At 35.6% G+C, this 14,785-nt stretch overlaps 1 protein-coding gene across 2 annotated transcripts in view; it reads left to right on the top strand.

The window, feature by feature from the left end:
- LRRC7 (leucine rich repeat containing 7) overlaps nt 1–14,785 on the top strand; it is a 384,748-nt gene that overhangs the window by 81,330 nt on the left and 288,633 nt on the right. The window lies entirely within an intron of this gene.

Below are 14,785 nucleotides of genomic sequence, written 5' to 3'. Positions count from 1 at the left end.
ATGTCAGTGTGATTACAATGAAGTTGACCTAACATAAAACTGACCTATAGTAATATGTAAAAATCAACATGTAAACATTTGCTTCCAAAAATTAGTACAGATATGTTAGCATCTACTATAGCATACATGTAGTATATTTTTCTAGGTTGACAATTAAGTAAAATATTTCTAAGAGAGAAAAGTAAATATGTTATGGAATCAAACACAAAATTCATCTGAATTATGAAGACAAAAAATTGTTTTGGTTGTATTCTGTTGTTAGAGGTGCTGAGGTAGACGGTGAAGAGGCCCTTGACTAGACTCCATAGATAGTGAACAGTCAGGTGCTGAGCTGTGATGGAAAAGAAGAGAAGCCAAGGATATGAATAATGTAAGCTCACAGTTTTTGCCTGCTGGATGGTATATTTAACTTCAAAGGTCAGCTCCAAAATTTCACTAGAACTCTAGTTGCTGAGATGAAGAGCAATTAGCAGTGAAATGTCTGGTGCAGTGGAAAGCTGTAGAGGTTTAGAATCAGGCAGATTTAAATTTGAATTTGAATTTGGGGAAGGTTTTCAATCTCAGTTTCTCCCCCATCTAGGAGATACCATCTACCTTGTCGGACTGTTTTACCTACATCTTATTTTTGTTAACTACTGACCTTGTGGTAATTTTTCTTCATTGTTATAGATTAAATAACATAACGTATGTGAAGTGTGAGTATGGGGCCTGGCAAAGCATAAAACCTTCAACAAACGTTTGCAATTTTTTTGAGCTGTAATACCATAAAGAAAACCAAAAAGTTGACTTTCTTCTATAAAATGAGAAATGATAGGATCACTTTACAGAAAGGAAGTTACTTTCTTTTCTAAATTAATAGTGATATAAAAAGAGAGAAAATCTTTTGCAGATATCTTTTCTTTCAAAATTTATGTGAAAATTAATTTTAACAAAATCCTAGAGATTTTATCCTTTCTATACAAAGAGATGGTTTGCTGTTTCTGTAATGAACCCAAAACAGCAATACATGAGTTGAATCTTGACCAGAGATTACAGAAAATAACAATAGTCTCTCTCTCTCTTTAGAACCTTTTTGCTGCTTCTTGATTTCCTGGTAACAATGTAGCCTTGCTGTTGATTTTTCATTTTGGCATGTGTGTATATGTGTGCGTGCTACTTGACTGCCTAGAGAGTTTTCTGTTTTCTTTAAATTTGAAGTGGATGATAAACATTTGTTCTCTCTTTTTTTTTTTTTTTTTTTTTGAGGTGGCAAAAAAGGTTAATTGTGTTGAATTTAAGTCCCATGGCTCTCAGTTGTCTCTTTTCTGTGTGGCAGTGGCCTTTAATAGGAATAAAGGTTCTCTTTCTTTGTTCTAAATAATTAAGAACTGACTGCATAAACGCTTGCATATACGTTCACCACGTGAATTTACTCATTAACATTCACGGTGGCTGCTTCTTCACTGCCCGTGAAATGCTGCCATCAGCCTGCAGAGAAACTGCCTCCGGAGAACTGGAGCAGGACCAAGGCCAGCAGGGCGGGGCGTGGGGAGGTGCTGGCAGACAGAAGTGGCAACTCTGTTTAGAAGCACAGTCATGGAACTGAGGGAGTGAAGGCTTCTAAGGAAGGAGTGATGACATTGTCAAATGGAATAGGGAGGCCCAGTTAGGCAAAAACTAGATAATCCATTAAATGGGGCAATAAAGTTTCATTTGTGACTTTTGTAATAACAACTTCAGGGGAGAGGAGGAAGGAGCTTCTTGTTTTCTCTAGGTTATCGCACTCATCCATCCTCACGTGTTCAGCCACCGTACTGAAGACTCACAAATCTCTTGTGCCAGCTCAGCCCTACCCCTCAGTCCTCAGATTAAATGTGTGTTCTGGGCCTACTTGAATATTCACACTCAGCACGTCTGATTTCCCCCTAGAAGCCTGTCTCTTGTCCTATGTTCTCTGTTTCAGTTGGTGACTATCCATTCAGTCCCAGTGCCAGGACCCTGTCATTTTTTACTCTTCCTACTTATTCACCTCCCACATCACATCAGTGGCCAAGTCCTATCACCTTTGCCATCTAAATATTTCCTAAATCTGCTCTCTCCACCCTGTGAACAGAGGCTTTGTCAGGCCCTCATCATCTCTCAACAGACTAATGAAACAGTCTCCTTCTTGATGATGTGTCTTAAACCTGGTTTTCTTTTTCGCAATTTATTCTTCACACAGCCAACAGTGGTAGATCCAAATGTAAATATGACCAGGCTACCCCCAAGGTTAAGCCTATTCCCTGTTTCCTCTCTAACTTGCAAGAAAAAAACCACGCAACTGAGCATGTAATGCTAATAGGAGGCCTCCCATGGTCCAGCTACAACTTGCCTCTCCAATCTCTTACTCTTGCTCTCACAGGAAGTGTTCCTGAAACACAAAGCTCTTTCTTGCCTCTAAGCTCATCCTGTTTTCTCTGCCTCACATGCTACTTCAAGGTTCATGTCAGTTGTCACCTTCTCCTACAACCTTCATTCTTCACTCACTGGCATGGTTATTTAACTCTCCTCTGTGCCTACGTATTACCATGTGTACAATTCTACAATTACACTCACCAAACCTGTTGTAGTTATTCATTCAATACATATTTGCTGAATACCTACTCTACTCTGGGGAAATAAGACTGAAGAAGAAAGACACTAAAATATGGGACTATGTCTATTTAATCTTTGTTTCGACAGGAAACACAATGTTTGGTTCAAAGTTAGGATCTCACTGAATATTTGTCGCATAAAAAATTTGATTTTGCAAAAGTGGATTGTAGAAATATGTCCACAAGATTATACACAACCACAGTAGAGAGACAACTCATCTTGTTATGCTGGAGGGTCAAGGAAGTCGGCTTGGCAGAAACGCATTGTTAAAGATAAGATTAGGGCACAGTCTAGTTGGGCTTTTTAAATGATAAATTGAGCCTTAGAGAAAATGTATGGAACTTGCTCAATAGCATGTCACCTGTTAACCATGAAATCAGAATTCAAATCTAGGTCTGTTTGCTTCCAAAGTTTATAAACTTTTCATTATGACTATAAGTGAAAAAAAGACTCCAGCTATACCATGAGCCATCTTCTCTTTGGTTTACTGACCTAGGCAGAGCTAGTCAGCACAGGTTAGGTTTTTAGTACCTAGAACTGATTAGGGCATAGACATTAAAAATTTAAAAAAAAAAAAAAATATATATATATATATATACCAGCCTACACTAATATCTATATATGTATATATACATATATATCAGCTTATACTAATATGAAGGTCTAAATTAATGCCATTCAACACAGTTGTTCACACACCATATTGATTACTCTCTAAAGACAAAGCCAATACTTTTATAAATGTTAATTAACCAAAATTTTTTTACCAACTAGTAGTTATTAAAAAAGCAACAAAAGAAAATCCCAAAGGACACACATCACTTGTCTTAAGTACTATAGAGATAACAAGATTTTACTCCAAACTCTTAGCAGCCATTAAGCTACGTCAAAATTAAGAACATTTATAGAACTTATATATCCAGCTTTTCACTCTTCCTATTTCTTTCTTGGTGTTATAAGCTTGTACCATCAAGTGAAGTAATCATGAATATGTAAGTTAAAGAATATATTCATTTAAAAAATTGTAAATGAAAATTGTTATCAAGCAGGATGGGTAAGGCAAGGTGCTATGTCTTATATATTCAAACAGACAGCTTTTATTCCAATAAAACAGATATATTCCCTTCCCTGTAAGACACTGACAAATGGTAACATAAACTTGCTGTTCCAAAGGGAGAAATGACTCAACACCACCAATGGGCAAATCGTTGCTGAAAAGATCTGTATTTTTAAAACAGCAGCAATAATATTTATTGTTTTCTAGGATAAAATGCCTGAGTATTTATTGTAGTTGCCATCTTTCTCCAGGGAAGAAAAGATCTTGTCTCTGCAACACATCCAATATTGCTAAAATGCACTAGAAGGGATTATAAGTGTTCCCTTCCCCTACAGCCTCAATCTTATTTGATGCTACCAGCACTTGTCCAGCTCCATACCTCCCACACCAGCCCACAGCTCCACTACTACTGGAGACCTTAAAGTGTTGTTGGACCACAAAATCCTCCCTCCTTTGACTGCCCATGTATTACTGGCACCAAGTCTTCATGATTTCTCCTCCCAGAGTGCCTCACTCTTCCTGACAGCGCCTTAACTAATATTCTCATTATTTTTCACCTAGATGTTTTCTCATTGTCCTTCTGCCTCCTTCTGGTCACAGGTGCCAGTTTCTCAAAAACAAAAATCTGAGTCAGTCCCTTTCCTGCTTATGAACCTCTACAAGGTGGATGATAATTTGAGAGAGCAGTGTAGAATCCCTGAAAAGGCACACAAATCCAAGCATCCAAATTCTCTAGGTTAAGGGCAAAGTCTAGGAATGTTTCTTTTGGAATAATATGCACTTTGCAAAGCCCTCTCTCTGTTGTAGTATTTACCTAGTATTTACTACATTGCATCTTATTTTGTGTGTGTATTTATAACCGCTAGTTGACTGTATTCTTGAGGAAGGGGATACTTTGTTATTCTTCTTTAGGTCCTGGTGCTGTGTCTGTCACTAAGTAGATGTTCAAGAAGTGCTCACTGAATATAAGCAGTCAGGAAGGAAGGGAAATGGGAAGGAAAGAAGGGAAGAAGAAAGGAAGAAAAGGAAGGAGAGAGGGAAGGGAGGAAGGAAGGAAAGAGGGAGGAAGTAAAGAAAGAAAGAAGTGAATGAATGTCATAATTAGAAGCCTACAATTTCACCAAGTGCATACATTAAAACTATTTTTATTCTATTATTTTTGAGTTGGCTCTTTTCTAACTAAAGATAATTATTAACACTTGTATTAAACTAAAGAATTTTAAAACATTTTATTGTAATGTGCACAAAATAATTATTTCTTTGAAACAGCTTTCAAATGAATTTGGAAACACTGTAGCCTGAATACTTTTAAAGGGATTCAAAGGAAGAACTTCTAAGAAACCAGCCATTCAGTAATGCCAACTCATTAGACAATTAGTTCTTTTCCCTGGTGGAATGCACTTGTGCCAACATAGGGCATCAATAACAGTCTCATTGAATATTTATAATCTTACATGAAACTTCTCAGGAAAAGGGTTTGTCTCTTTACAATTCACAAGCAACTAATACTTTTTAAATTTGTAGTGGAAAAAATAAACACCCTATCTTATTTTTTCTAAGGAACTATGTTTTGAGATCTAGTCATTCACATTCATGATGTCGTCATTGTGTCCTTAATTTTCCAAGCCTGAGTGTAAAGGTGATAATAAAATGCTAATCCAAATTATAATACTTTGCATTTATGTAGCACTTCAGGGTTAGCAAAGTGCTATAACATATACTCAGATTTACTCTAATTTAGATTTTTGCTGTCAAAAGATAGTCATTGAATCCGAGTCTTCTCCCCTAACCCCCGCAGGACCATTATTATGGGCGGAAGACTCCCCATATCTCATTCACTTTCCCCTCCCAGACAGCCACCAGCTGTTGTCAGTCATCACTATTGTCTCTCCCAAGCACAGATCTGATGGTACAGAGGGAACAATGCACTGAAGTAGAAATGGCTTTGTACCAGACAAAACTGAATTTGAATGCTGGTTCTGGCACTTCCTACGTATATGACCTTGTAAAAGTTAACCTCCTGAGTTTTCTCATCTGCAAAGTAGAAATAATAATACCTTCCTTACAACATTGTTGCAAGAAGTAGATCATATACCATAAAATCTAGGTTAGGGCCTTGCACCTATATAATAGGCACTTAAGAAATGGCTATCTTTATTTGCCACTCCCCTGCCTAAGAATTTTCATGAAAGAACAACTATTTACTGAGAAAGTACAACGTGTCAGGCATTACATTATATACTGCAGATGCTGCAGAAACTAAAGAAGCTTATGGTCTAGTAATCCCAAAACAGGGGCATCCAGGCTTCAATAGAGATAAATACAGAATGTTATGAAAGTACACAAATGGAGCATGTAAACCAGTCTTAAGCTGTGACCAGAAAGGTGAGAGGGCCTGAGCTTGGAAAAGAGGGTAGAGGGGAGGTGGGATAGGGCGAGGTGGAAAAAAGCTTCAGCTGGAGACCTGGCATTTACAAAGGTAAGGCAGAGCATGGTAGATACAGAAACTGGCAGCTGTTCAGTGTGTCTGGAGATGTGGTCATGCAGGATGGTAGGAGGGAAGGTATGAGAAAAAGACAAGAGACAGGGAAATGACAAGATAAGACTCTGTAGAGGTAAAGGGCATTGAAAGCCATATTAAGAAACTTGGACTTTGTCCTGAAGAGAGGAGAGAGCCACTGAAAAAGTATAAGCAGGAGATGGACCTGATCACATTTGCTTTTTTAGAAGTCACATGGCATGACCTATCACAGAGGTCCTTAACCTGGTCCACAGAACCGTGCATGGGCTTCCAGTGATTTGCAGGCTCCTTGAAATTGGCTGCAAATGTGTATGTTTGTGCGTGTGCGTGTGTGTGTGTGTGTGTGTGTGTTTCTGGAGAGAGTATCAGTAAGGTTGACTCAAAAATGATTAAAAATCACCATCTGAACACCTCCTGTGGAATAAAGCCCTAACTCTTAAACCCTTTCACTTTCTGGCTAAAATCTGCATTTTCTATCCCCCTCCACAAAGCTTAGAGTCGCTTTTAATTTTTTGCCATTCCTAACATACCTCTGGTCCTTTCCTCCTCTTACAGCTTCCTGTACTGCTCTGCGCTTCCCCATCTACCCCTACTTCCCCACCCTACCTTCTGCTCACAGAACTTCTCCTCTCTCAAAGCCTAGATGGACTGTTTCTTCCTTCTCCAGGAATTCTCTATATTCCTTCCCCATTCTTCTCTGGCGCAAACACAAATCAGAGTCTTAGATTTCTGGTGACCCAACTGGAATGAGAGATAGACAAATAGACCAGTGGACTAGAAATAGAAAGTCCAAAGACTGACCCGTACTTATGTGGAAATCCAACAGAATTTGTCTTGCAAATCAGTGGAAAAATTAATGACCTATTTTTAAAATGGAACAACTGGTCATCTGTAAAGAGAAAAGAATGGATCCTTGCTTCACACCATTCTCAAAAATAAATTCCAAATGAGTCAAATCAAAGCATTAAAACTTTTAGGTAGGGAAAAAATAGGAGACCATCTGCACACATTCAAACTGAGAGATAAATTTGACTATTGTAAATGTCTTTTTATCAAAACTACCATAAAAAGAATGGAATGATGAGCCATATATTGAGAGAACTGTCCAAAAATTCATATTCAGAATATGTGATGAATTCTTTCAAATGAATAAAACATGAAAAGGTGTTCAATTTTTTTAGTAATAGATAAAATGTGTTACCATTTTACATACCACAGACTAGAAAAATAGTCTGAAAATATCAAATTTTGGAAATAATATGAAGAAATAATTCTTATCCCTGTTGGTGGGAATTTAAATTGTTACAGTCACATTGGGAGAAAAAAATTCTATTACTTAGTAAATTTGCCTGCCTCCTCAGAGAAACATTTGTATATGTGCACTAGCAGATGTATATAAGAGTATTCTTAGCAACGTTGCTCAAAAAAACGAAATAACCCAAAAGTCTGTGAACAGTAGACTACATGAGAAAATTGTGTTATATGAAACATAAAGTAGTAAAGGTGAATGAATAGATTATATGCATAAACATGGAATAATGTTAAAACACAACATTGAATGAAAAAGTCAAGTTACAGAAGAAAGTATACCCTATTATTCCATTTATATAAAAATTAACAGACAAATCTAAACAATATCTATATTTAAGATTACTACAACTGTGGTAAAAAGCGAGAGAATGAGAAGTTGGTTGTTTTTTGGTGGATCAGGTAGGTGACAAAGGGACATGATTGGGAGGAGAATAAAGTAGCTTTCTTAAACTGGATTGAGGAGTATGGCTCTTTATTTTATCATCATAATTTAAAAAAATACATATTATATACACTCTTGTGTATTTAGATTTCACAGTAAAAAAGTTAAAGAGACAAAAACTATCATAAGATACATACAGTGACCTGGAAAGGACGTGGTCCCTCTGTTTGAGGAGCTCCCAGTCTGAAGCTTGTTTCAGAATCTCTATCTTTCCTACTTCATAGACAGACCACTGTGAGTTGCAAGGGACTCTTCTTTATTGTTGCTTCCCTTCTACATTCTGTTAACATTTTTCTGTCTTCTTAAGCTGCATGCTTAACTCATTCATTTTCACCTGATTATCTTTCCTAATGTAAGCATTTCAGGCTACAATTTACTGCCAATTACTCTAGCTATATCCTGCCATTTTAGACAGGTAATATTTTGTTATTATTTGCTAATATTTTGTTATTATTTGCTTATATTTTGTAATTTCCAGTGTGATTTCTTCTCTGACCCGGGATTATTAAATTTAACTTTATATATATCCAAATATAGAAGTTTTTAAAGCTATCTTTTGCTTAATAATTTATAACAATTGCATTATGGTCCAAGATTTTGGTCTTTTTATTACAAATTCTTTGAAGTTTGTTGAGCCTTCCTTTACGTCTATCTAGTACATGGCTAATCACAAGGTTTTCATATATGCTTTTTAAAAAAGTACTCTGTAGTAGTTGGGTTTAATGTTCTATATGTGTCCACTAGGACAAGCTAGTGGCCATCAATTCTTCTGTACCTTTTCTTTTATTTTTATCTGTTTTAAATTAATTATTGAGAGATATGTGTTAAAATACCCTATTATGATAGTAGATTTGCAATATCTCCTTGTAGATATGTCAAATTTTTCTTTAACTATTTTAAAGCTATGATACTAGGTGCATACAAGTTTAGAATTATATATTCCTGGTGAGCTGAAGTGTTTACTAACATAAAGTCACTATCTCTCTAGTAATGCATTTTGCTTTAAATCAGTATTGCTGCATAAGCTTTCTTTTGGTTAATTTTGCCAGTTTTATCATTCTTCCATCAAGTTTTGGGTGTATCACTGGTAATAGGATATAACTTGATTATGTTTAATTTTAGTCCACTCTGATAGTCTTTTGTTTAATTGGAGAGATTATTCCATACTTATTAATGGCGCTATTGGTATATTTGTATTAATTTATCCCATTCTACTCTTCATTTTTATCTGTCTTCTTTCTTCGAAGTCTTTACTTATATGTATTAAAGATTATATTATATGTAAATATTTACTTATATGTATTAAAGATCATTTTTTTCTCTATCTCATTCCATTTATTTTGTTTCTACCCACTAGGAAATCATACACCTTATTTATATTTCTTTAATTGTTACCCTAGAAATTTTAACATGCATATTTAACTTTAATCTAAAGTTAGTGTCTTTACCCTCCTCCCAAACAATGCAAAAATCTAAGAATGTTTTTGTTTCCCTTTTTTCTGATACATAGATAGGCCTCTGTTGTTCAGAATTTTAGTTCTACATTGATTTTCCCCAGCTTTATTGAGATATTATTGACATGTAACATACGTAAGTTTAAAGTGTACAATGTGATGATTAGATACATGTATATATTGCAAAATGATTACCACAATAAGGTAGTAAGTTACCAATAGGGTACCACATCTCAATCCCTTCACATAATTACAGTTTGTGTGTGTGTGCTGATAACATTTAAGATCTGTTTTCTTAAAAACTTTCAAGTATATAATACAGTGTTGATAATTATAGTCACTACGCTGTGCATTAGCTCCCAAGATCTTATTTATCTTATAGCTGGGAATTTGTGCCCTTTAACCAACATCTTCCCATTTCTCCCACCCCCCAGCTTCTGACAGTCACCATTCTACTCTCTATTTCTATGAGTTCGCTTTTTTAGATTCCACATATAAGTGAGATCATACAGTAAATATTTGTCTTTATCTGACTTATCTCACTTAGCATAATGCCTTCAAGGTCCATCCATTTTGTGATAAAAGACAGAATTTTTATCTTTTTTATGGATGAATAATATTTCATTGTATATACAGTTGACTCTTGAACAACATGGGAGTTAGGGGCGCAAACCCCCAGACAGCTGTAAATCTGTATATAGTCTTCCCTCGGTATCGGTGAGGGATTGGTTTCAGGACCTGCCACGGATACCAAAATCTGTGGATGCTCAAGTCCCGTAGTTGGCTCTCTAGATCCATGGTTCCACGTCTGAGAATTCAACCATTCATGGGTAGTGTAATGCATATATATATGTATCTATAGATCTCACATCTTTATCCATTCATCTATTGATGGACCGTTAGGTTGTTTCCATGTCTTGTCTGCAGTGAACATGGGGGTGCAGATATGTCTTTGAGATAGTGTTTTTATTTCTTTTGGATATACATGCAGAAGTGGAATTACTGTATCATATGGTGGTTCTATTTTTAATATTTTGAGGAACCTCCATGCTGTTTTTCATGATGGCTGTGCCAATTACATTCCCACCAGTAATGTACACAGGTTCCCTTTCCTCCACACCCTTGCCAATACTTGTTGTTTCTGGTCTTTTTGATGACAGCAGGTGTGAGTTCTTATCTCATTGTAATTTTGATTTGCATTTCCCTGATGACTGGTGATGACAAGCATCTTTTCATATACCTATTGGCCATCTGTATGTTTTCTTTGGAAAAGTGTCTATTCAAATATTTTGCCCATTTTTTAATTAGATTTTTTTTTTTTTTACTATTGAGCTGTATGAGTTTCATGTGTATTTTGGATATTAACCCCTTTTCAGATAAATGGTTTGCAGGTATTTTCTCGCATTCCATAGGTTACCTTTTTATTTTTGCTGACTGCTTCTTTTGCTCTGTACAAACTTTTTAGTTTGATGTAGTCCTACTTGTTTATTTTTGCTTTTGTTGACTTGCTTTTGGTATCATGCACAGAAAATCTTTGCCAAAACCAATGTCAAGGAGATTTTTTCCTATGTTTTCTTCTAGGAATTCTACAGTTTCAGGTCTTACATTTAAGTCTTTAATCCATTTTGAGTTATTTTTTTGTGAGTGGTATAAGATAGGTGTCCAATTTCATTTTCTGCTTGTGGTTATCCAGTTTTCCCAACACCATTTATTGAAGAGACTATCCTTTTCCCATTGCATCTTTTTGGTTGTCTTGTCAAATATTTGTTGACCATACATGAGTGGGTTTATTTCTGTGCTCTCAATTCTGCTCCATTGATCTATATACCTATTTTTATGCCACTACCATACTGCTTTCTGTTTTGACCTACACTGACTTTTTAATCCCACAATTAGACATTTTGTTTTTGTTTTATTTGTTCTCTGTCTCTTTTTCTCCCTATCTTCTTTTTTCTTCCTCCCTCCCTCCCTCTCTCTTTTTCCCTTCCTTCCTTCCTTCCTACTTTCCTTCCCTCCCTCCTTCCTTTCTCCCTCCCTTTCTTCCTCCCTCCCTCCTTCCCTCCCTCTTTCTTTCTTTCTTCTTTCTTTTTCTTTCTTTCTTTCTTTCTTTCTTTCTTTCTTTCTTTCCTTCCTTCCTTCCTCCCTCCCTCCCTCCCTTCTTTCTTTCTTTCTTTCTTTTTCTTTCTTTCTTTCATTCTTTCTTTCTTCCTTCCTTCCTTTTTTCTTCCTTCCTTCTTTCCTTCCTTTCTTTTCTTCCTTCCTTCCTTCCTTTCTTTCTTTCTTTCTTTCTTCCTTCCTTCTTCCTTCCTTCCTTCTTTCTTTCTTTCTTTCTTTCTTTCCTTTCTTTCTTTCTTTCTTTCTTTCTTTCTTTCTTTCTTTCTTTCTTTCTTTCTTTCTTTCTTCCTTCCTTCCTTCCTTCCTTTCTTTCTTTCTTTCTTCCTTTCTTTCTTTCTTCTCGCTTCACTCAGAGACAAAACTGAGAAAGTCATGCATTCACCACTGACTCCTTTTGCAGGACCCAATTTGTTTTTTTAACTTCACTCACTGACAGTGTCACCCTTAGGAGAACCCAACTATGTATGGAGTGGTCTCTAAGCCAATCTCCAACCTCTGTTCAAATCCCAAGCAGTCTTCTATCCTTCCAGTTGCAAAACAAACAAACAAACAAAAAACCCTCAGTCTTCAGCCACCAGAGACCAACAGATACCACCAGAGCAAAAGCTAAATACAGACCCACTTAACTCGGTGTATTAGCATTTTCTTGTTATTCTGGAATTTGAGAAATTCCAGTATTTTACAGCCATAGCTCACCTACACATTAAAGGAATGTGTGTGTGTGTGTGTGTGTGTGTGTGTATGATTTTGCTGTACTAAAAAGTTTTTCTTTGAATACTTAGTCCACCATACTGCTGAAAATAGAAATTGATGGGTATCTTTTCACATCCTTACCCTCAGTGCTGAACATAGACCATACTATATAATAGGTATTCAATAAATATATTTTAAATACATGTAGATGTTGTGGATGCAGAGATTTCACTCCATGATCCAAATATCCTCATGCTGTCAAGCAAATATTTGAAACTAGTTTGAGTTACACAGTCTTTGAATTTGGTGTATCTTTAGATGCTACAAATACAACATTATCCCTCCTTAGCCTTCATCTGGCTAATTTGTGCTGGCTCTTAGGTGATCCATTTTTTATTACCTCTTCCAGAAATACTTTCATGAGTCAACCTTGTCACCATCATCAACATAACTTAGGGCAGATATTCTACCAGTGTGTTTTCATTATATGTTATATTTACCTTGGCATAGTCATTAAGAGTCTTACTTTAATTAGCTATTAGAGTTGCTGTTTTATACTATATTGAAGAATTACAGCTATTTCATGATCATTCTTTACATCATTTTCATTCAAAACTTGAATATTGAAAGAATCATTAAAATGCCTTCTTAATTTCTTTGCCACTTTATAGACATCATGACTCATATTCAAGAGTTCACTGCTTGTTTATTAAATTTAGATTCCACTGAGATTGTTTATCTATCTGAAACTTCCAAACCAGTGAAGTACCACTCTCAGCTGGAGCTTAGCACTCTCTTCATTTTCTCTTTACTTATCTAAGTATACTTTCAAAGATATTTATGCAGCATACATTATGTAAAAGACACTGTGCTAGTCACTTTGATATATACAAAGGTGAAACAGGTTGACACCAAGATGAATCAGACATGACTCCCGCCTTCAGAGACCTCATCATCTACAAAAGTAAGAAATAATTATATAGGTATATTTCTGTTTCTTTATTAACATATAAATATTAGTAATTGCTAACAGTTATCAAGCTCTTACTATGTGCCAAACACAGTTTTACACTTTTACAAGTAATTCATTTCATCAAATCCAAGGCCATTGATTATAAGAAACACCATTACCATTATTGTAGTACCACTAAGAAAAAAAAACACTGCTTACAAATATAACAATGTTGATTGGAAGATGAATCCCAAACAGCAAAGATGTTAATACATGAAAAAGTGCAAGACTTAGAACTGATGACATATAGTAACTCATTTAATCCTCTCAACAATCCTTCAAGTTAGGCAATGTTATTGTCCCCATTTTACAGATGAGGAAATTGATAGAATTCAGAGATATTAGGTAATTTTCCCAAGATCACACAGCAAGTGAGGAGATAAGTGAGGATTAAATCTACATGAATCTGATTCCAAATGCCATGCTCTTAGCCTCTCTCAAGATCTTAGGATCTTGGATTCTCTTATGTAATAGGGTGTTCAGGAGTGCCCAAATCTTTTGTTCCTGATGTGGCTTCATTTAAAATTGAAGAAGAATATAGGGACCTCTATTAATTCTTGAGATAAACTGAGTATTTAATTGAGATGAGGCTTGAATTTACAAAGCAAAAAACAGTTTTGAAAATAATTTGCCTGAATTTTACATAAAATGGTTATAATAATCAGACTAAAAAGTAGTTAATACATCTTACCAGTATCAGCCAAAAGGCAATTGATTTTTTTTAATCTATGCATCTATAACTAACCACATTGCATGTAGTGCAATGGTCCTAACAGAATGGTAGAGACTGGACGAAAACTTAAATTAACTTTGGCCATGAGTGTAGACTTTTTTTTTTCTATTTTTAAAGGGAAAATTAGTAGTTAGTGGAAACTATCCATCAAAGTTCTCTTTTTTAGACTTTATAAAAAGAAGTAGCAACATTTCTATGGAGAATATTGAAATCCTAGTACTACATGAAGTATTGCAAATAATCTTTGTAAGGAGCCAAAAGCAAGTCAGCCAAAAGCAAGAAACTACGTATTTTATCTTAAGTAATAACCAGCACAATCTATTTTTTAAAAAGCTAATGAGTTAAGAAATAACAACCACATACTACGTTGTTTTGCCTATAAATTATGAATTACATTTAAGAACAAGTGGGCCAATTGCATAGTCATGGATACCAGAGACTTCATCTGTGGAAATTCAGCAAAACACAATTAGAAATGTCAAACAGAAAAGATCTCATTAAGATAATTCTTCCAGAAATGAATCAAAAATTCTGTCCCAGCTGTTCAAATCTTGAGTAGTCAAGTGAGATGGACATAGCTAAAAAATCTAACCATATTGTTTCCAGAAATGTGATACTGGAAACAACTACATAAAAATAACCAGATCACTAGAGTGTTTGTTAAAAATGAAGATTTTGATCTTCATCCCAGACCCTCCATATCAGTACTTCTTTGGGTAAAGCCCAAGGACCCACATTTTAACCAAGCGTCTTCACCCACCAATGATTAAAACCATGCTGGATTTGAGAACCATTGCATTAACACTTGACTCTTCCCCATCTAGTACTTTTGGA

The sequence above is a fragment of the Eubalaena glacialis genome, chromosome 3 (genome assembly GCF_028564815.1).
Source record: "Eubalaena glacialis isolate mEubGla1 chromosome 3, mEubGla1.1.hap2.+ XY, whole genome shotgun sequence".
NCBI lineage: Eukaryota > Metazoa > Chordata > Mammalia > Artiodactyla > Balaenidae > Eubalaena > Eubalaena glacialis.
The sequence above is the reverse complement of the archived record's forward strand: the minus strand, read 5'-3'. Positions and strand labels throughout refer to the sequence as shown.